General features: G+C 38.1%; 1 pseudogene; it reads left to right on the top strand.

Annotated features, from left to right (window-relative positions):
• Positions 1-21,807: 21,807 nt before the first annotated feature.
• LOC130022005 (ADP-ribosylation factor 1-like) lies at positions 21,808-22,564 on the top strand (annotated as a pseudogene).
• The last annotated feature ends 619 nt before the right edge of the window (positions 22,565-23,183 follow it).

A 23,183-nucleotide genomic window follows, 5' to 3' on the forward strand; every position in this document is an offset into this window, starting at 1 on the left:
ATTCAGTGTTTCCATGTTTTACTTTGTTTTTAAGAGTTTTTTCATGTGAAAATTTGCAAGTGAAAGGAACTTGGAAGAACCTGAGACCTTAGTTCAACTTCTACTGTGAATCACATGCCCATTCAACTTGGAGAAAGTCAGTGAGGAATCCTGGGTTGTATGTTGTTGTTTTTCTTTTATCTTCTTCCTATTTAAATTTTTTTATTAACCGTTTCTGTTACCATTTTTATTATCTCTTTACAATCCAGTATCTACTCAATTTGCTATGCAGCTATTTACTCACCAAGAATATTCTGAATGCTCAATATATGTAATTCTAGTGTTGGGCTGGGCTGGAGCGATAGCACAGTGGTAGGACGTTCGCCTTACAAGCGGCCAACATGGCCGACCCAGGTTCGATTCCTCCGCCCCTCTCGGAGAGCCCGGCAAGCTATCGAGAGTATTCGATATGCCAAACACAGTAACAACAAAGTCTCCAATGGAGACGTTACTGGGCCCGCTCGAGCAAATCGACGATCAACGGGAGGGCCTTTACCTTTTACCTTTACCTAGTGTTGGGCCAAGACAGAAATAAACTCACATTCTTAATATTCTTTGGACATATCTTTCATACCCTAAGCAAATAATTTGAACCAAATTCTTCCCATTTCAAAAGTTAACATACATTCATTACACTTTAACACCGTAGCACTGTCCTCCCATTGTTCATTGATTTTCTCGAGTGGGCACCAGTAATATCTCCCTTGTAAGATTTGTTGCTTTTTTGGCATATCGAATACGTCATGCGTAGCTTGCCAGGCATTGCCATGCAGGTGTAATGCTCTCGGTAGCTTGCCAGGCTCTCTGAGGGGGTGGAGGAATCAAACCCAGGTTGGCCGTGTGCAAGGCAAACACCCTACCCCCTATGCTATCACTCCGGCATCACAATGTCATTTTATTTACTTTTTGAAGTTCTATGAAGTAAACAGTGTTAATTTTATTCTTAAAGAGATTTTCATAAAGAATCTGAAATTGAGTTGTACCCTTTACGACTTTAGGAACGACTTTTAACATGTCCCTTCATTGGACTCGGCTTCCCAATCCGTTTCTGCTATGAGAAAAAATAAACATTCTGGAATACTTCGGTCTTTAAATCAAAGCGGAAAAAGAAGGACTGGCTAGATTTAATCAAAATGTCCAACTCTCACCTGGACTTTCTGTTTCCTCTCCATTGCCCTGAAGATCAGAAGCCATATGTAGAAGCACACATGAGTTGAAACTCTCAGTGACAAATGAAGTGGAAAAGAAAGAAAAAGTTGAATATAATGTCTTCCTGAGTCTCTCCCCTGAATGAACTAAGGGCAGGATAGAGATGGAGAAGTTAAATGGAATTTTTATATCCACTTATATAACTTTACTGAAAATATGAGATAACTTGATTATGATGGCTTCTTAACAACTTGCTTTACATGACTTGTTTTTAGTTCGGTCTGTAGCTTCTCTGAGGAGTAAGAACAGCAGCCAAGCGTGCTTAGTTCTGTTTCCAAGGTATTCCTCTGTCTGCTGCCTCCCTGAGGAAAAGGCAGTTGGCCTTTGCGATGTTTTGGCCATAGATCTGTCCTCCTAAAAACAATAATTTGCTTGAGCAACTTCCTGTTTTAAAGACACTCCCTGGGCTGTTAGTACTCCTGAATTATTGAAGAGATGAAACACTTTAAGAATGTTAAAGTTGCTGACTCCAGATTAACCATGACGTAGAAAGCCCCCAGAAAAAGAGAGGGACATTAGAAAAAGTCTAAAAGAAATTTTAATCTTAACTTTTTTTTTTCTCTGTTTTCCCAGTTCAGTTCTGTGTCAGAGAATTTTGTTCTTAGATTATGTAATCAGGGAAACACTAGTATGGCAGGGGTTAAAAAAAAAAGTCACTCGGGATCAAGATTAATAACTGCGTCACAGTATGTCCAGTGACTTTATGGGATAACATGAAATCAACTAGGTCATTTCCTCTTTCTTATAAAGAAATCAGGGAATGTAGAAAACCCTTTCCATTGTTCATTACCACTGTCTTCGTTGTAGCAGCCAACTATGAATTGATGTGAGGTTCAATGGGTTAGACTAAGAGGACAGAGAACCTTATCATAAATTTGCCTGGCTCAGTCTCATTATTTTAAAACCTTCAGGAAGGCTGAAGTCTTTAAGTTTAAAGAAAGACTCATCATGGCAGAAACCTTTGTGAATTCTGTCAGAGCACCTGGAGGAATTATGTCTTAGAGTGAAGGCATTGGTTCAGCAGGATTAAAAAAAGGTAAAGGGATTTTTTAAAAGCTCCCATATAAAAATACCACAGGAAATGTTGTAAATTTCATCTGTAACTTTCTCTAAGGACTATGTCAAACAAACCATCTCCCTGTTTTTTTGTTTTTTTGGTTTTTTTTAGGAAGGGATTAGATCATTAGTAATCTCAAAAATGACATGTCTTTTCAAAAAAAGCATCTTTGAAGTAACCATGTTTCTGAATTTCTGAATAAATTACTAACAATACATTTGTGATTTTGAATTTACCTAATTCGGTTGTTGATTATCATATTGTAGAAACAAAGTGTTCATTCGTAGGTGAAATTCTAAATCAAAGGTTTATTTTATACATTTGTTTTTCTAAAGACTTGCTTCCTTTGGATGACTCTATAAAGCCAAAGCATAATGTAATTGAAGAAAAATATGTAAAGAAAAAAAAAGCAGCTTCGAAATTTGTAGGTAGAAGGGATTAGTATTAAAAGAAGATGACTAAAGGTATAGTAAGAAAAGAATTTGAAAAGTAATATAGCCCGGTGTATCAAAACACCCAAATCCTTTAGTTACATCACAAAAAAGTGACCTTTAAAGAAGTTTCTGTTCATTTCCGCTCCCCATTGTTTGATGGTATTTGGATGTTTTTATTTTTTCTTGTAACATTCTACCAGTGCCTTGTGTATCTTTGATATTAACCCCTTATCAGAAGGATATTGAGTGAATAAGTTTTCTCTAACCATAGCCTCTCTTTGTATTTTGGTCACTGTTTCTTTCGAGGTGCAGAAGCTTCTTAGTTTAATGTCCCATTTTTTTTTAAATCTTTGTTTCCACTTGCTAGGTAGGTGACATTTCATCTATGAAGATACCTTTAGCTTCAATATTGTAAAGGGTTTTGACTACAATTTCTATTCAAATGCCCAAAAGGCACATGAAAAAAATGCTCCTCATCACTAATCATCAGGAAGATGCAAATCAAAATACTAATGAGATAACATCTCACACCACAGATACTGGCATACATCCAAAAGAGCAAAAGAGCAAAAGCAACCAGTGCTGGCATGAATGCGGGGAGAAAGGGACTCTTCTTCACTTCTAGTGGGAATGCCAACTGGTCCGGCCTTTTTGAAGAGCAATATGGACCTTCCTCAAAAACCTAGAAATTGAGTTCTTATTTGACCCAGCAACACCACTTCTGGGAGGGAATAAATCCCGGGGTCCAAAAATGCACAGCAGAAATACACCTGTACTTCTATAAGCAAATTTTATGACATCATTTTCCTAAAGCTGGCAATATTTTATTGTGTAGATGTACCATGATTTCTTTTTCTAGTTATCTGCTCTTGGGCACTTAGTTTCATATGATTTTGTGATGTTGCAGTCTTTGTGGATTTTTTCCCTAGATCACAACCAGTAGTGCTGGGGAAGTGGAAGGGTTATTCCCCCACGATGCTTGGGAGGGGACAACCAGCTACTGGGGATTGAACTCAGGGCCGTCCACGTGCAAGATATATGTTCTACCATTTGAGTCAGCCCAGATCCTAATTGTACATCCATACATATGTATGTATATTTTGGGGACCATACTCAGCAGGGCTTAGAGGCTACTCCAGACTTGGTGCACAACTATTTAGTGTTAGAATTCAAACCTAGGGCTCCTGTAAGCAAATGTAAAATTTTACCTATATCTATCTCTCTAATGCATATTGGGGTGGGGGCAATCACACTGATGGTGCTTGGGGCTTCCTCCTGGCTCTGTGTTCAGAGATAACTTCAGGGGCTGTATATAGTCTGGGGATTTGGACTGTGAAGTTACACACAAAGCAAGTGCCATATGTCCTGTAATCTCCAGCTCAGAAATTATATGTTATTTCAGGTAGTGTTATTTAGGCCAGTATGTGTCTCAAATGGTAGAGCACATGTGACTCCATGCTCATTTATTTGGTGGGAATTTGCTATTTAAGAAGGGTCTCCTCATAGACTATTTTTGTACTCAGTTCATAGAGGAAAGGCTTATTAAAATGCTTATTTCCCACCTTTATTTATATGTTTAAGAATAATGAATCTGTTCAGGCATCCTCTGGAGATAACTAAGGAAGACCCTCTCCTACACAGAATCTTGTGAGTTTAAAGATTTAAACACATTAGATGTCTTTCAGTGCATTAAGTTTTTATCATTTTTGCTAATATTCATCCACTGTACTATCACTCTAGCTCCTCTAGACATTTTCTTTGTGCATTTTACTTATTCTTTTGATGGAACTGTATATAAAGACTGCTAACTATACCATCTTATTTCTCTGAAAAGGTGTATTGGATGTCTAGTTGTTACATGTTTAAAATATTGTACCATGTTCAAGAAATTAACCAACAAAGATATTTAAATTATGATTAAGAATGTTATAAAAATAAAGAAAGTTATTTTAAGATGGTATAGTTCATTAGTGAATATTCTCTTAAATGTTTTCTAATTTCTGATACTTAGATAAAGAATACTGTGCATAAGTACCTTCCTCTCATCTCCAGACACAGATTTTAGCACAAATCTGGTACACAATGAATGCTCAATTAGAGCTCACTAAAATTTTTATTGTTACTAGCTGGGTTCACAATCCCCTTTATCCACTCTTTATGTGGATAAGAATTGAGATACAATTTAATATAGATGGAGGGAAATCTCTTCTCTGAAGACAAAGGTAAGGCTGGTTAGATCTACTTTTAATTTATGACCTCATTCATTCTGAGGAGTCTTCTATTCACAGAAGATATCTGGGAATTAAATTTCCCAGAAGTCCAGAATCACGAGGGGGTCAGAGTGAGTTGCATGTGAGTTGCTTGAGAATCACTACACAGAAGAAACAAGCTGAGATTGGTGAATTGACCGTGGGAATTTCCAAGAGATTCCGAATGCCAAGCAAACCAGAAGGATCTCAGCTTTAGACTGAAATTGTTGGAAGTTGTCTTCTTATCTTCTCTTTGCAAAATTTTCAAGTCACATAAATGATCAAGTCTTTGTATTAAATATGCCAGTCTGGAATATCTACTTTCTTTTCTGTTTGTTTATTTGATTGCTTTTTAATTGAGTCACTGTGAATTACAAAGTCATGCAGATATTTGTGATTGAGTTTCAGGTGCACAATGTTCCAACACTAACCCCTACACCAGTGCCCATTATCCCTACCCCCAGTCCCGCTCTCCCCACTTCTCCCCCCTCCCCCAACCTTGCCTCTGTGGCAGGCACATTTCCTCACCAAGATTGTTCTAGTGTTCTCTTTTCTAACTTATCTTCCCACTCCTTACTCCCCACCTGCTCCCCTTCTTGCTCCCCTCTCCAATGGCAGCCTTCCCACTACAGACCAATTCTCCTTGAGATATTTAATTAGCTTTCAGATTAAACTCTGGCTGTTTGAGTTACCTTCTCAACATCCAAGATTGAGACTCATGAGCATAAACATCTTGGACTTATTATCTGAACAACTGGCATGTACAACACTCCCCTCCCTTCACTTTCCAGCAAATTCAGGTAGGAAAGAAAAGTCACATTTAAATCAACCAGACTGGGGGACCAGTGCATTAGGCACATGCAAGGCAAATAAACGTTTTTCTATCTAAAAGTCACATGAAGTATAAGAAAAAAAAAGTGAAGTTAAACAAAAAAAGGTTAACAATTCTATTATATATATATAACTGCTTCTAAACAGCTTCAAAAAATGGATCATAGTAAAACACCAAGGACAGGGTAAATATACAAACAGTGATTTTCACAGAAATGTAACCATGCTGCAATGCTCAATCTTGCACACAATGAAATGGAAAGTAAAGGTTTATGTAGGTATTTTTTCTCTTTTAGTACAGTAGCAAAACATTAAAGGTTTGACAACATACTGTAATGTTGCAGATGTGTAGTGGTTGAGGATGGTAGTGGAAACAGATATTCTCATATATTGCTTGTTGGAAGACAAAATGTAAAACTCTTCTACAATGAAAAATTTAAAACATTCAAGAAATTTTCATAAGTACTAATTCTTTTCCTGTGTAGTTCAATTTCTAAATATCCATTCCAGTGATACATAAGCAAAGATAAAAAAAAGATGTCTACATAAGCCTCTAAGTGTAGTGCTCTTTGCAAAAGAAAAAATACCTAGAAATAATCCAACTATCTATTAATTGGTTAAGCACTATATGGTATGGTCACATTTAGTACAATTGTTCTAAGAAGGAATAAGACATATCTATAGGCTGTTGTTTAATGATTACCATTGACTATTTGAAGTAAAAAGAAAAAATGCCAAAGTACACAGACCATACTCTCATGTACTTTAAAGAATTGTCATTTGCCTTATAGATATTACCATGTAAATATGTGGAAATAGCTCAAAAGGCTGGTGTGCATGCTCCATATGCTAAAAACTAAAGTTTAATTTCTAGCACTGTGTGGTCCTCAAAACATGCTGAAGAGACCCCTGAGCACTATTCCAGGAGCAGCCCCTGCGCACTGCTGGGTAAGTCAAATATCAAAAAAAACCTTTAAACAAATTTCAAAAAAGCAAACATAAATAATGACTACTAAAGGAGTACTGTAAAAATAGAAGCATACATATAAATTGTAGTTTGCATATATCATTTCCTACTGAAAAGAACACAGAGAATGTTGATTACAGCTCTAGCATGGAAAATGAGAAAGATGGAACCAGTACAAAGCAAAAATGGTGCTAGTATTTTCTCAAAAGGAAGGGCTGGGTAAGTCTGTGTGAGTTCTGTCACAGTGTGGATACTTAGGTCCCGCTGGCCTCACTACAAACCCCTCAGGATGCACCCGAGACCCCTTGATTGACACAGCATAGGAACTGGGGCTTTCACCTGCATTTTAAGGGACCCAGGGCTCCAGACTTCAGTGAGGCTATGTTTTGCAGAGGGAAGAGAGAAATACATGGCAGTTTCTCTCTGTGTTGTGGGTTCTTGTCTCTTCACACACAATATAAAAATTCAGAATAATGAAGACAATGAAGCTGATATGTTTCGTTAAAGAAAAATGAGAAGGTTTGAGAAAGAACACAGGTTTCTCCAGAGAGAGGAGAGAACCACCTCAAGTAAATAGTCGAGCCTCTCCAGAAACAGAGTGCTAAGAGAAGCTGATTATCATGGGATCTTTTCCAGGCCACTTTTGCTTGGGGCTATCTGCGCGGATGAATTACCACTAGGGGCTTTGTGGAGGAAAGGGACTTTGAACTCTGACGGTCTTTTTATTCCTGTCAGTGTATTTGTTCTCACTGAGCAGTCTTCTGACAGGGTCTAACCTTTGGCAGAGCTACCTTCTGTCATCTCTGGTCTCAGCTCACTGCGGAGTTGCGCCTTTTCAGAGCAGATCTTCAGATCAGATAGTCTCTAAGCATCTCTTAGATTTATGGCTTGCTGAAATTCACTGTTACAGTCACTTATTCCACTTCAGCTGACAAGACAACCCACCACAACACCAAGGAGTCCATTTTGAAAGGCTTAAAAAAAACCCATGATTTAGACAATTTAGAATCAATAGAAATAGAGCATATTCTAGTCCTATAATTATAGGGGGTATGAAAATGTAAGGGCTGGAGTGATAGCACAGCAGGTAGGGCATTTGCCTTGCATGCCGCCGACCCGGGTTTGATTTCCTCGTCCCTCTCAGAGAGCCCAGCAAGCTACCAAGAGTATCTCGCCCCCACAGCAGAGCCTGGCAAGCTCCCCGTGTCATATTCGATATGCCAAAAACAGTAACAACAAGTCTCACAATGGATACGTTACTGGGCCCACTCGAGCAAAATGATGAACAATGGGATGACAGTTCTACAGTGCTAGGAAAATGTATGAGGTTGCTCTCTCCAACACAAACACAGCTAGGTAAGGTAAGGTAAGGCCCTCCCGTTGATCGTCGATTTGCTCGAGCGGGCCCAGTAACGTCTCCATTGGAGACTTTGTTGTTACTGTGTCTGGCATATCCAATACTCTCGGTAGCTTGCCGGGCTCTCCGAGAGGGGCGGAGGAATCGAACTCGGGTCGGCCATGTTGGCCGCTTGTAAGGCGAACGCCCTACCCGCTGTGCTATCGCACACAGCTAGACTTGGGTCTAATGAGACCAGTGTCTGTTGGTGTGCGTGGCATCTGGGAGAGGAATGATTTCTTGAGTGTATATATGATGTGCATATATTGCTAGACACTGTAAAATAGACTGTCTTTGGTTTAGGGAAACCAGCAGGACCATGAGGGTAAAGCTTAAATAAATCATGAGGCCTTGGATGCTGCCTGCGGATTTGTAGGACAACATACCCTTGGCTTTGCTGCACGCTGATACAAGCCCCAAGAACAGGGGAGGGTGAATGGGTAAAAGAGAGAGAAACCACTTCCTGTTAACTAGGGCTATTCGCTAACTGCTATTAGGGCTGTCATTGCAAAAAGGTCTTGCAGTGGATGCCCATCAGCTTGCAGAGACACCAGATGAGCCCAAGAACCTGGGAAGGACGGTAGACTTACTACAGACAAGACATCTCTAACGATTTTTTTTTATTCAGACACCATGATTTACAGAGTTGTTTACTCTTGGGTTTTCAGACATATGATGTACCCACCTTCAATCCCACCTTTTCTCCAATGTTTCCCTCAGATTCCCTCCCACCCCCAAACCTGACTCATTTAACATTTATATTTTTGACTTTAACTGTTGTAGTGTTGGATCTAGTGGTTTTGATATCTACAGATGTTTTACCTCTACCTCATCATGGGGGTCCAAGGCCCCTGATCCTTGCCTCTACATTAACTTCCAGACCTCTTCTCTCCTCCATTTCTTATCCCAAAAGACAAGCCAAGTTCTGCCGTTCTTCAGATTATTTTCTGAAAGGACATTTTTACATTAAAACAAAAAGAATGGATGAAAGTCGTTAAAGGGCAAATGATTCTTATAGAATCTGTATCTAAAAGTGTAGTAGGACAAAAAATGGAGACAATTTCTTAAGCATCTTGGCTAAAGTTATTTCTTTCCCTATGTCAAAGAAAATCTTTAACAAGGCATCAGCATTATGCATTTTGAATGTTTCTCTCCCCTCTTTCATTAGTTTAATTTTGTTTTAAATAATATCTGAATTATTCATCTAATCACCCTCTGGTTTAAGCAAACACGAATGAACATACATACCCTGTTAGAATAGGAAGCTCCATTCTGTAACTTACTACCTTAATGTAATGACTCTTTTCCTCTGAGAATTGGTTTTGAAACTCACCCAAACTTTCTCAGAGGAAACTCATTTTGACTGTAATGGCTACATGTGTAATGAGATTAGGCTGACAAAAAGCTGCCTTAAAAAAAAAAGAAAACTAAAATATATCAGATTTAAAAGATTTTTAAAAATCCAAGTGTGAAACAGGAATATTAACTTTTGAATCAGTGGTGGTTTACAAGTGTACAAAACTTGCAGTTTTATTTTTTTCTCCACACAATGACTGCTTTTATTGCATATAAACTACACTCTCGCTTGGGAGTATCAATTCTAGTGTCTAAATCTCCAGGTAGAGGCATTTCCTTGCCCAGGAGTCTAATAAGCATGCAGAAAACCACATGGAGTTCGAACGTTATATGCCTCCATATAACCTGGGACCATCATCCTGTTAATTTCCTGGTGCTCATGTGTATTTTGTTAACTCATCAATTCAGTGGTTTCTGCAGATTTTATTCTTTACCATATATGTCAGAATTATGGTACATGGGTGGCATTTGGAGGCAGGAGGGAAAAGATTTGTCACAAACAAGTTTTTGCTTTCAGAAATGGGCCCTGAAAGTTTAAAAATAACAAATGATTGTTGCTCTTATTCCAGGCTGCAATGAGAATGTTTCTGCCTTGGTAAAGTACTGCATGATTCTGTTTATTACATTGTATACGCACACACACTCACACTTACACACACACACACACACACACACACACACACACACACACACACACCACAGAATACACAATTATACAGGATGCACTACTTGAGTACTTGTCTTTCTAAACTGTTTAGAACATAAGTTTGCATATTCAATTGGACCTTATCAGATACTACATTGCATTTTTACTTAGTTTTAAGTTTGTATATTGCAACATAATAAAAAGATCAGGAACAACTGAGATTAATTCTCACTAAAAAAAAACCAACTCCATCCTTCATTCCCACTCTATTTCCTAATACATTTCTCTGTTCTTAACCATAAGTTAAAGAAATACAACAAATCTTATCTGCAGAACTATTATTAGAATAAATATAAAATATTAAACCATGTGACAGAAAGGGTATTTTTCAATCATAATCCTCTTATATTAAAATATTTGCATGTTTTAGTCACATTTTAAATATATAACAAAATATTTAAACATTTAAATATAAAAAAAAGGGCATAGGATGTAGCTCAGTGATAAAGTGCTAGCCTCACATGTATGAGCTCTATATTTGGTACCTGGTACAAAAACAAAAACACACACATTCAGATAATATAAAAGTCTATGTGAGCGATAGCACAGCGGTAGGGCATTTGCCTTGAGCGCAGCCAGCCCGGCCAAACCGGGTTCGATTCCTCCAGCCCTCTCAGAGAGCCCGGCAAGCTACTTAGAGTATCTCACCCACGCAGCAAAGCCTGGCAAGTTATCCGTGACGCATTCGACATACCAAACACAGTAACAGAAGTCTCACAATGGAGACGTTACTGGGCCCGCTCCAGCATATCGATGAACAACAGGAGGACAGTGACAGTGACAGTGATCCAGTATGTGCACACCATGATCACTATCATAGTTAAAATCACTTTGTGCCTATTTTAGTAGACATTGATGACAAGGCTCAGAGGATAAAGTAATTTGCCAGTATTCACAATTAGGGAATTATATGATATTGAAGTGTGGTACTCAAGAATAAAACAGACTACATAGAAATGAACAAATTCGGGCATGTAAAGATAATATGATTCTTGAATGGCTTAAAACAGTTTCTTTAATTACCTAATGTATGGTAAGAAAGTTGCCCGAGTTGTAAAAATTTGACCTAATATTTAGAATTTATTTCAGAGTATCCTCAGAAGGCCTCATTGATTACCCACTCCTTCCTCTTTCTTCTTATCTCATGGTTTGGTGATTTTTATAGCATGTTTTACTTATTTTCCATGAAACATTTATGAGATCCTGCTACTTTAAAATGTTGTTCTAACTTGGAAAGGCAAATTTATATTGCTGTAAGTGAATAGTTTGATTTTACCAATGCTTCAGATACATAAATGCCAAAAGAGTTGGACTTTTTATTTAAAAAAATGTTGGGCTTTTGGGAAAAATTATCTTAAGAATTGCAATATCTCCAGGCTATAAAATTCAACTGGAAAATACTATGAAAAGGGTCTTTCTAGTTAGAGTTTTCATAGTCTTGCTCATGACTGTGACTGGAAATGCCACAGAATAATTAGAATGAAAATTATTTCAACATTTTTAGGCTTCATTGGAAAACACAGCACGCAAAAAAAAGTAAAAAAAATTAAGACCTCACAAGCATTTCAGATAATGACAAGAAAAATATGTCTTGTTGAGAAAAACACTCTTACATGATAATTTTTTAATTTTACTGTTATTTTTACTATTACTATGGGGACTCTTCCTGTGGTGCTGGAGGTGGCATGTGGGCATATTTTGGGGGAGCAGAGCTGGGAGGTACTGTTGGAGGGGGGAGTTGTGCTTGGGGGTACCCAAAGGCCAGTTAGGCCATTCATGGTGGTATGTAGGAGCTAATGCTGTGTTAGGGATAAAACCCAGCCTTGAACATCCCTGTCCCTGTCCCACAACTTTCTTTTTCTTTCTTTCTTTCTCCCTTTCTTCCTTCCTTCTTTCCTTCCTTCCTTCCTTCCTTCCTTCCTTCCTTTCTTTCTTTCTTCCCTTCTACTTTTCTTATTTCTCCTTCTTTTCTTCTTTCCTTCCTTCCTCCTTCTTCTTTGTTTCTTTCTTTCCTTTCTTCTTTCTCCTTTCCTTATTTCTTTCTCCCTCCTTCCTTTCTTTCTCCTTCCTTCCTTCCTTCCTTCCTTCCTTCCTTCCTTCCTTCCTTCCTTTCTTCCCTTTTACTTTTCTTCTTTCTCCTTCTTTTCTTCTTTCCTTCCTTCCTCCTTCTTCTTTGTTTCTTTGTTTCTTTCTTCTTTCTCCTTTCCTTATTTCTTTCTCCTTCCTTCCTTCCTTCCTTCCTTCCTCCCTCCCTCCCTCGCTTCCTTCTTCTTTCCCTCCCTCCCTCCCTCCCTCCTTCCTTCCTTCCTTCCTTCCTTCCTTCCTTCCTTCCTTCCTTCTTTCCTTCCTTCCCTTCTCCTTTTCTTCTTTCTCCCTTCCTTCCTTCCTTCCTTCCTTCCTTCCTTCCTTCCTTCCTTCCTTCCTTCCTTCCTTCTCTCTTTCTCTCTCTCTCCCTCTCTCTCTCTTTCTCTCTCTCTCTCTTTCTCTCTCTCAAATTTGTTTCCCTACTAATAGGGATTGAATCTAGGGCCAAAGCAAATGATCTACTACTGAGTGGTATACTTGTTCTCATCATCTTGTTTTGTCTTATTTTGTTTTGTTTTGTTTTGGGGGCAGCACCCAGTAGTACTCAAGGATTATTCCTGGCTCAGGGATCACTACCAGCAGTGCTCAGAGAACAATATGTGATGTTGGAGGTTGAACCTGGATTAGCTTCGACCAAACCAAATACCCTATTTCATGTACAATCTCTGACCCATGTCATACTCTTTTTAAAACTGAATTGCTGTTACTAAACTTAAAAGACAAAAATTGTGAATATTTTTACACTAAGTGTGTTTTCCAAAGTGCTTTATCACTCTTTTAACTGAGTGATTTATTACTGTTTTATTTACAAAATAACAGTATCAATCAAGATGACATTTTCTTATTAGACTCTCTGGTCTCTACTTACCGTATTTTGCATTTTCTTTTAACTCATTCTTCATTCGTTAGGCATATCTATTAAAAGCTCACTATGCCCCATACATAGTACTAGAACTGAAGTGGAATGAACAGAAGAATTAGAGCTGGTTCCAAATGAAATAGTCTTGCTATGGAAGACAAGAAATGTACTTAAAGCTTAACTATCACTATCACTATCATTATGACCCTGTTGTTCATTGATTTGCTTGAGCAGGCGCCAGTAATGTCTCCATTCATCCCTGTCACGTGCTAGTGTAGCCCATGGCATATTGGGGGGCTCTTTCAGGGTCAGGGGAATGAGGACCATCATTGTTACTGTTTTTGACATATCGAGTACGCCACAGGTAGCTTGCCAGGCTCTGCCATGAGGGCGGGATACTTTTGGTAGCTTGATGGGCTCTCTGACAGGGATGGAGGCTTTTGGGGAAGACTCTAATTTATGAATTTTTTAAAAAAGATAAATTGGAGAATCAGCTAATAGGAAGAGAGGGAGGAATATTTTTCCTCTCTTTCGTAGACTACACACACTCTTACCCTTCTGTATCTTTCAGGGAACACACCTAGCAGAATCTGAGGTTTACTATAAGAAAAAAACAGACCACAAAAAATGATGCAGATATTTTAGAGAAGATAGGAGGAAAAATAAAGAATTTTTTTCTAAAAGAAATAAGGAAGTAGAGCCTTGAGGTTGTACAGAGGTTAATTTGCAGGCCCCAGGCTTGATTCCTGACACTCCATGGTCCCCGCAGCACCTCCAGGTTGACCTGTATATCCTCAGCACCTTGGGGCCTGAGCAGCTGAGAATCACCAGGTCTTTGTACCACACCACTGGCTCAATTGGCCAAGCATCTCTACTTGGGGTCCCCAAAACTCCTAACTACTACACATGCAAAAAGAATAAGAAAACATTTTGGAATAGGTAGAATATAAATAGGGCCTGGCATATTAATAGTATCTAGGTTTGTGGAAATAGAAGGGCATTGAACCTAAGAAAAAATATAAATAAATGCATAAGGAAGAAAAATATAGACCTTTGCCAGGACTCAGTATAGAACCTGTTTTGTGGCCTGTAACCCAGAATGGGAATAAACTTGCAGTCCATCTGAGCAATCCTAGTCAAGGACACACAAGGCGGAGGAAGTGTGGCTGCCATGCTGGAGTCTCCACACTGCTCGCCTTCATTCTCAGGGAATTTATTTTCTGCAGGAAGACCACTGCAGGCTGTGTCAGGTGTGCAAGAACCTTGAAAGTCTGAACTGAAGGTTAGTTAGGAGGCTGTTGCCTCCTTTTAATTTTTTTCCAAATAAATGATAATGAATGCTAATTTCTAAATAAGTGCTATCTTTTCAAATATATTTGGGAATTAAGAAAAGATAGAGGCTAAGTTATAAAAATAGCAAAGGAAAACCATGAATATCCTGGCTGTTAGGAAAGCAGAAAGCAAGCTATTGGGAAAAGTTGATTAAGGATTGCCAATATTGGCAGGGAAGGAGGGTTGTGGTTAAAATGATAACTGTAAGATTAATGGCATGATCAATAAAAATACAGTATACTGAAACCAAGTCATAGTTGAAAGGAATTATAATGAGAATTATTGAGAAAAATGAATTTTAAATTTTTGCACAATGCCTAGTCCTAGTAGCCATAAAGACAGCATTAATTGTTTCCCCAAGCCACTGCCCATCATGTATTCTCACCTTCCGTGGCAATAGAGGTGGGCAGAGTCCAGGGACCTCCAGCCAAAGACTCAGCCTGCCTTAAAGCCAATTGTGGTTATGAATAAGGACAACAAGTGATCTGGAGTGATAGACCCTGAGGTTTGGCCTTATAACATTGTGGGCACTCTCTTCATTTTTCTCTTTCCACTTTTCATGTATTGTAAGGAAACTTACTGAACTCTGACTGTTGAAAGCTGACAACTTTGGAAAATAGCAGACCAATAATTGAAAGGACCCTGATAATTGATTACCTGCGGAGCATAGGTGTTTTTTTCATTTTGTTAAATTAGAGAAGAATAAACTTGTACCTTATTAAAATCATTCTATTTGGACATCAATTTAACCCTCATTTAAGTACCTTAAATGTGATTAGCAAAGAATGTGGAAGGTGGATAAATGAAAAATTTACCCAAGAGAAGAAAAGGCAAGAAGAAAAAGACTTCAGGAGGGCCGGAGCAATAGCACAGTGGGTAGGACATTTGCCTTGCATGTGGCTGACCCAAGTTTAATTCCCAGCATTCCATATGACCCCCTGAGCACCGCCAGGAGTAGTTCCTGAGTTCAGGGCCAGGATTAACCCCTGAGCATCATCAGGTGTGACCCAAAAAGAAAAAAAAAAAAAAAAAAAAAGAATGACTTCAGAGCAGTAGTGCAGGAGGCAAGGTAGATCCTTGTAGAGATCAGATAAACCAAAGTGAGTGATTTTTAGAGATGTTTTTCCAAGCATTAGAAGGATCACATCAGTAGTCTTAGTAGGCGCTCTGCAAGTGTGGGCGGGAACACCCACGATCATCTTTCCAGAAGTTTGGCAACAGCCTGAAGAGGAAACATGGAATAACTGAAGGAAATGTCAGAATCACTAGAAACCTGGGTTTGGACAGGGAAACAATAGCACTTTGGCAGGATGAATGACAAACTTTAGTGGGGAACTAAAGGGGTTGGGGAATGGAGTCCAAATAATGGATTCAGCAGTATTTCAGGATGGGACCTAAGGTTGAGTAGAAGGACTAGAAGGGAACGAAGGGAAGAGGTAAAGTGGTGGGTGGGAAAGTTGGATAAAGACTCAGGAAAATTTTGAGAACAGAAAATCCAGGAAGTCGGGAGGGAGCTGAAGGAGTCTGTGTCTAACATTCCTTGTTTTATCCACCCACAAGAACAAGGCTTACTGCAATATTCCCTACAGTGCTCTATAAAGCTCTTGGCAAACTGCATGAAGCTTATGTCCAGAGCCACAAGCAGTTTGATTGCTGTATCAAGACTGTGGAACGAAGCCAATGTGTGTGTGCTACTGCCTTATCCAAATAAAAAATAAGGTTTACCAAACCCGAATCTGTCACTTTTCTTCAACATAAATATATAGCATTTAATATTTTTCCCTTGGCTCCGTTGCCTTATTATTGAGTACTTATGAAGGATCATATCAGTTTAGGTAAAGCTTATTTCAGTTGCTTATAATAGCTTGCAACTTTCCCTCTTTAAGAGACTCGACAAGTTTTTAGTCATTTTTCTTAACATAATAGTCGTCTTTCTTATTCTCAGGCAGATCCCATTTTTCTTAGCAACACTATTAGTAGACAGCAGCAGTCACACCCAGCAGAGTATTGTGTGTATTTTCACCCAAGAACTTTAATAGCATTAAATAATAATAAACTATAGAGCAGTTGCCAAGGTGGATACTGAAAAAGGAAATGCACTTTAGTGGGTTGTATTTTCAAATCCTTGAACAAGCTTTTAACTTAAGCCATGGTGTTTAAATGTTACAAATTTTGATGACGAGATGTCATTTGATTAAATGAGATGAATAAAATTACCATAGACAATTACTTCTAATGTATTCAGTGGCTGGGGTACAGAGTACATAATATGAGTCTTTGTATTACTTTGCCAAAGCCACCGAATCTTACCTATGGGTTTTTGAAATGGCAAAGTGGACTGTAGTAAAGAGAGCACAGTTAGGACACTTAAAATTATAAAATGTGGAGACTAGAGAGATAGTACAGCAGGGTGGGGAGAAGGTGCTGTTTTTGCATGAGGCTGATCTGGTTCGATCCCCAGGACCCCATGTTATTCATCAAGCACCACCAGGAATGATTCCCCTTTAAAAAGAAGAATTTTTTTGTTGTTGTTTTTGGTCCACCACACTTAGTGATGCTCAGGGGCTCAGTGATGCTCAGGGGTTGGTTACTCCTGGCTCTGAACTCAAGAAAAATTCCTGACAATAGAACCAGGAATAATCCCTGAGCATTGCCAGTATGGCCCCAAAACCAATATATATATACATATATATATATCAAAAGTATATTGTTTTATGGAGGAGGATTTGAAGTAAGAATGCCTAGGATTCATGGAAGTAAATCTTGGCAAGCTATTTACTTTCCCTGTGTTTTTGTTTCCTTTTTTATCTGAAGAGGATTTTTTAATGTATGATATAAAATAAGTCATAGTTTATTTTAAATTATTTTCTTTAAATTGTAAAAACTTTAGTAACTCATTTATTTAATTAATTTAGAAATATTTTCTGAGAAAATTCTAAAAGTCAGATTCCATCTAATCTCCTGTGCTCATCCTAAAGGGTTTTATTTATTATATTATATAAAATACATACCTCTCCTTGGTAGCAGAGAGGAACAGATCATGAAATTTGAGGGTAGCAGATTTGGCATAAAGAGAACAAATCTTGTGGTGAGAATGACTGAGATCAGGAGGCAGACTTCTTTCTACTGTATTTGTTTAAGATAGTATCTGCTTACTTCACACAATTGGAAAATACCAAATTAATAACAATAAAACTATTAGTATTTTCTTAGTTAAATCGTGGGTCCTGAGTTTTCTGATAAAGACAATTTCAAATACAGTCATGTTATTCACAAGATGTTCCTTCTTGTCCTACTGAACTTCAAATTCCCAAGGATAAGGTGGAAAAACCATATTATATTTAAGTTACCTGAAGTCAGTGTCTGTGTATTATTTCAGAAGAAAAAAACCAAAAAATTTATTAGCGGGGCATGGGGGTCGAGGGGATGAAGATAGTGATAATTAGAACACTAGGTCATTTCCTAGTGTCAGGTTGGTAAGGCCTTGTTATGAAGGTATTTGGATCTAGAGCATTTGTAATTTTTAGCCAGTGTTGAAAGCATGCTTAATACAATCAACAGTGAGTTGAAGTAACATTTTACCAATAGTAATGATGTTAATGACTTCGTCCTATAAATTACATCAAGTGTAGCTGATTGGCTTGTGCTGGGCTATCCTACTTGGTTATTGTTTCATAGTAGATATCATATATGTTGGAGGGAAGAGGAAGAAACATTCCTGGGTGACAGAAACAAAGGATTTTAAAGAGATAAGAGATATAGTAAAATTTGCATTTGGAAAACTCACTTTAGATATCGGGGGAAGCAAGACTTATTTAGGGGGAAGTTGAGTGATGAAAAGTGATAGATCTGAATGAAAGCTGTGGTTGCTGAGATGAAAGATTAAAAACGAAAGAGAAATAAATGAAGACTTTTTCTCCCAAAATTCTTTACCATTCAGACCTATGAATATGATATTCATTAGGACTATGATCTACACAATAAAGTTACAATGAGGTCATACTGAATTTGATTGTCTCTAAATCCAGTATGAAGGGATGAAGTAAGAGGAAGAAAGTTTGGATATAGAGACAGAAACACAGGTTAAAAGAATATGTGACAAGAGATCAGAGTGATTCATCTTCAAACAAAGGAAATATTGTCAGCATGGCATTGCCTAAGGATTTACCAAAAATCAGATTTTGGATGTATGGTCTCTGAAATTATGAGGGAATAAACTGCATTGTTTTAAGGCATCACGTTCATAGTAAATTTTTGCTACCACTCTAGGAAATTAGCATAGGTCACAAAATGACTCAGACAATGTTCATTTAGCTAGGATGTGAAAAAAGAAGATTTGAATATTGGGAAATGAATGAATGCTGGTAAAGGCACTAAACAAGGACATAGAATAGAGATTAGCAAACTACAGCCCTTGATCAAAATGTGCCCTCTCTCCCACCGGCCTTCATATTATTATAAATTTTTATGGGAATGTAGTCCTGGATATTTTGTTTTCCTACTTTTGAAGAAGGGTTGAGTAGTTGTAGCAGAGATCTCATGGCTCATAAAGTATACAATATTTGTTGTGTGTGTTTATGTAGTAAAAGTTTCCAACCCCTAAGCACAAAAGAAGAGAAGGCTTTGATCAATTCCAGGGCTCTGCAGGATGACTGCTATCATCCAAATTTAAATCAAAGAAATATTTTAGAAATTCCTATGTTATTTTGACCTATCAATAGAGAAAGGAAACTATAAAAACGTAAATGTGATAGTGATATTATTAAGTCATGACTGCAGAGCATTGATATTTGCTGCATGCTCAATAGGAAGGAAAGAATAAACTCTGTTGCACTCCTTCCAAAAATAGACTAAGCGCTTCAGGTCTTACTGGTGCTAAGTAATTTCTACCATATTTTTCTTCCATGAAAGGCAATCAATGTGGAGTTACTATTGCCTGCAAGGGTGAAAGGAAGGCATTCCATGATGATGGATAGTCCATAGGTAGTTTTTGAACTGTGAAGAGGCCTTTCACTTCAAAGTCTGTGAACACAATAAGGCTTCTTACTAGTCCCAACCTAAAGCAATGCTTATCACCTTTCCCCCACCCCCCGCTATGTATCCCCAAGGCACAGGGAGGATCATGTAGAGTCTAGGTTTGTGGGGGTCTAACAGGAAGTGAGGCACAAGCAAGGTCAGCAGTACATCAAATTCTTGATTTATATTTTAAAATATATGCAACTTTTGGATTTTATTTTAAAATAATTTTGCTCTACTATAATTTTTATTAAAGTTGATGTTTAAGGAAAATTCCATATTTAAAATATGTATCATATGCACGGTCGTAATTTTAGCATTATCATCTAATTTAAGAGGGTCCCATACTAGTGCATTTGATATAGATTTTCCTATACAGTCTTAGAAAAATATGTTTATCTCATTCCTCAAGAAAAATAGCAGATTAGAATCACAGACCCATATATGAATGGGGAAAAATATCTACTTATGTCAGAATAATGAAGTCTTGTAGTTATTTCCAAGGTTTCATATTAATAAAATTTCATGATCAAAGTTAAGTTCCTTTCCCCCCCACCCCCAGTCTCTTCTGCAATCTCTGGCTAAGAGTTTCTAACTACAAAACCACTCATAAATCTAGAGAACAAAAACAAATGCTAAGATCAATCAATCATCACTGACTATTCAAATCATGTAATCAATATCATTTATGTTTTAATATTAAAAAATCTCTGGCCCATCTCTTATGAGAATCCAAATTACACAATTCTTTAAGATTCTGAGATTCTGCATCTTAGATTATTTGTGAAGATAAGTTAGTAAAGAAACTATCAGAGAAATTAAAGTTATCCCTAAATGATAAGTATAAATTGCATTTCTGTAAAACATTAGAGGAAAAACTGCATTGGCAGAAGATGACCATTACATTATCTTGGTATCTGGAACTTCTTAGTTTAAATGTAAAATTGGCAGCATCATTACTTTGTCAAAGGCTTATTCTTTCCCAGGACAGTTAATTAAAAAATCTGAGCCAATATTCCATATTAGTTTTGCCAAATGAGTTTGTAATTCTGACAAATCAGCTACAGTGATTTAAGGTATTTCTCCCATCTCAGAATTAACATGGTAAAATGAAATAGGTGCCAGTTATTCATGACAGATTTTGAGGAATCTTTGTTTTTGACAATAATCAATTGGAATTTAGAAATTTCACAGAAACTTCTCCATTTTGTCATTATTAGACCTCAATTTTGGGGAAGCAAACAACCTAGAGAGTACCACTGATTCAAAAAAATTATGAGAATTATTATAAGGAAGATTGATGCTGTTTCTCTCTTTAGATGAATCCTGCCCCCCACTCTAATAGCTATTTTGCAGAAATATACATAGAGATACTTACATAAACCCAATACAAATTAATGGTTGCCTATGTGTTCAAGAAAAGAACATGTTTTGGTGATTGATTCTTCATCTTTTTGGTTTTTTTTTGTTTGCTTCAAACAAGAACTTCTGCTAAGAACTATGAGACTACACCTTATTTCTGCTATTACAAATGAAATCTGCTGCTATAGTTGAAATCAAGTGCTTTGCTCTGATTTTTCTCTTAGGAAGTAAGGGTTTCCATCTAAAGTTGCTTAAGAAAGAAGGGAGGTTCACACTGAAAAAAGAGCACAATTTTCTTGCCAACCAGAAGCTCTGAAATATTAAGGTGATCCTTCTCTGGAGAAGCAGTCTGATCTCAGGAGCATTTTAAGTTGAGAACAAAAGCAGGTTCCGGGACCATAAGATCCCAGCAATCTTCACAGAGGTCCAGGCATATCTCACATATTTAGGGGTTAAGTGTTTGCTGAACTCATTAATGGCTGAAACAAACAAGCTACTTATCTATCTATGAAATACGATAGAATATAACTGTGGTGTTAATAATCAGTATTCCAAACATTCATTTACTATCTGGTGAATATAAACCTCTTATTAAAGGAAGATTGGAAGTTGCTAAGAAGCAGAGGTTCTCTCTCTCTCTCTCTCTCTCTCTCTCTCTCTCTCTCTCTCTCTCTCTCTCTCTTCCAGTGTAAGAAACATACACAAAACAACTGCTAAATGTAAGGACAAAACTTTTCTAGTCTTGACAAGTAAGATTTTATGGAGAGATAAATTGGTATCCTCCAAAAGTTAATTCACTTGTCAATTACTGAAGGGTCATTAATTAAGTGATCAGAGGAGCTTACATTTTTACTGGTGGAAGCTACGAGAAAACAAATAACAAATATATAAATAGTGGATCCAGTAGTAATGAGTGGTATGAAGAAGAATGAAACATATGGGAGTAGAGAATGGAAGGAAGGAAAAAATAGAGATTTAGATATTGTCTTAGGAAAGACACAAAGAAGGTAATAATTCTCTTTAAAACAGTGTAGGTGGGAGTGAAACCAACGCCTGGCTTGGAGCAGCAGCAGTGCCGCGGCCGCCCAAGGTGAGGTTTTTTTCTGGCCAGTGTTCCTCCCACCAATCCACGAGTATGGGGAAATATCTTTGCCAACCTCTTCAAAGGCCTTTTTGGCAAAAGAGAAATGCGCATTCTCATGGTGGGCCTGGATGCTGCAGGGAAGACTACCATCCTGTATAAGCTGAAGCTGGGTGATATTGTGACCACCATTCCTAGTATAGGCTTCAATGTGGAAACTGTGGAGTACAGGAACATCGTGTGGGATGTGGGTGGCCAGGGCAAGATCGTCCTCTGTGGTGCCACTACTTCCAGAACACACAAGGCCTGGTCTTTGTGGTTGACAGTAATGACAGAAAGCGTGTGAACAAGGCCCGTAAAGAGCTCATGAGAATGTTGGCTGAAGATGAACTCAGGGATGCAGTCCTGCTCGTGTTTGTTAACAAGTAGGACCTCCCCAATGCCATGAATGTGGCTGAGGTCACGGACAAGCTGGGCCTGCACTCCCTGAGCCACAGGAACTGGTACATTCAGGCCACCTGTGCCACCAGTGGGGATGGGCTCTATGAGGGACAGGACTGACTGTCCAATCAGCTCCGGAAATAGAAGTGAGCCAGCACTGCGCTCTTTCCTTTCACCCCCTCTCCGCCCTTGCTTTTCTCTCATGTGGCAAACGTCCGCCCTGTGGTGTGAGTGCCAGAAGCTGTCTCCATGGTTGGTCACAGTGTCCTTCACCATGCTGTAAATGTGCAGACGCAGCCTGCAACCGGGTTTTTATTTAATGTAAGTAGTTTTTGTTTCCAATGAGGCAGTTTCTGCTACTCCTATGCAGTATTACTCAGCATTTTTTTTTTTTTAATTGTAAAAAGAGAATCAACACACTGTCAGTACTGAGAAGGGATTTTAGGCACGTGTGACCTCCAGGAGTTGCTGTGTCTGACAGGCTCAGTGCACCTCCTCTGGGCTTCAAATCTGTGTTAAGATCCATTTTGAGGTTGGTTTTTAACCCAAACTCAGTGTATTTTTTAAAAACTAAAATTAAAATACAAGGTAAGGAGAACACTTGAACACAGAAAGGAGAAATGTGCCTAGTGTAGATTCTTCAGTAAAGGCCTGACTGAGTGTGGTCCTGTTTTCTGTTGGGAACGTGAGTCTATCCATTCTGCATGCTCACAATAGGGTCCCTGTGATTTTCTGTTGAGTCATCCCGTGTCCATAGCGTTTG

The sequence above is a fragment of the Sorex fumeus genome, unplaced genomic scaffold, assembly GCF_029834395.1.
Source record: "Sorex fumeus unplaced genomic scaffold, SorFum_2.1 ptg000002l, whole genome shotgun sequence".
NCBI lineage: Eukaryota > Metazoa > Chordata > Mammalia > Eulipotyphla > Soricidae > Sorex > Sorex fumeus.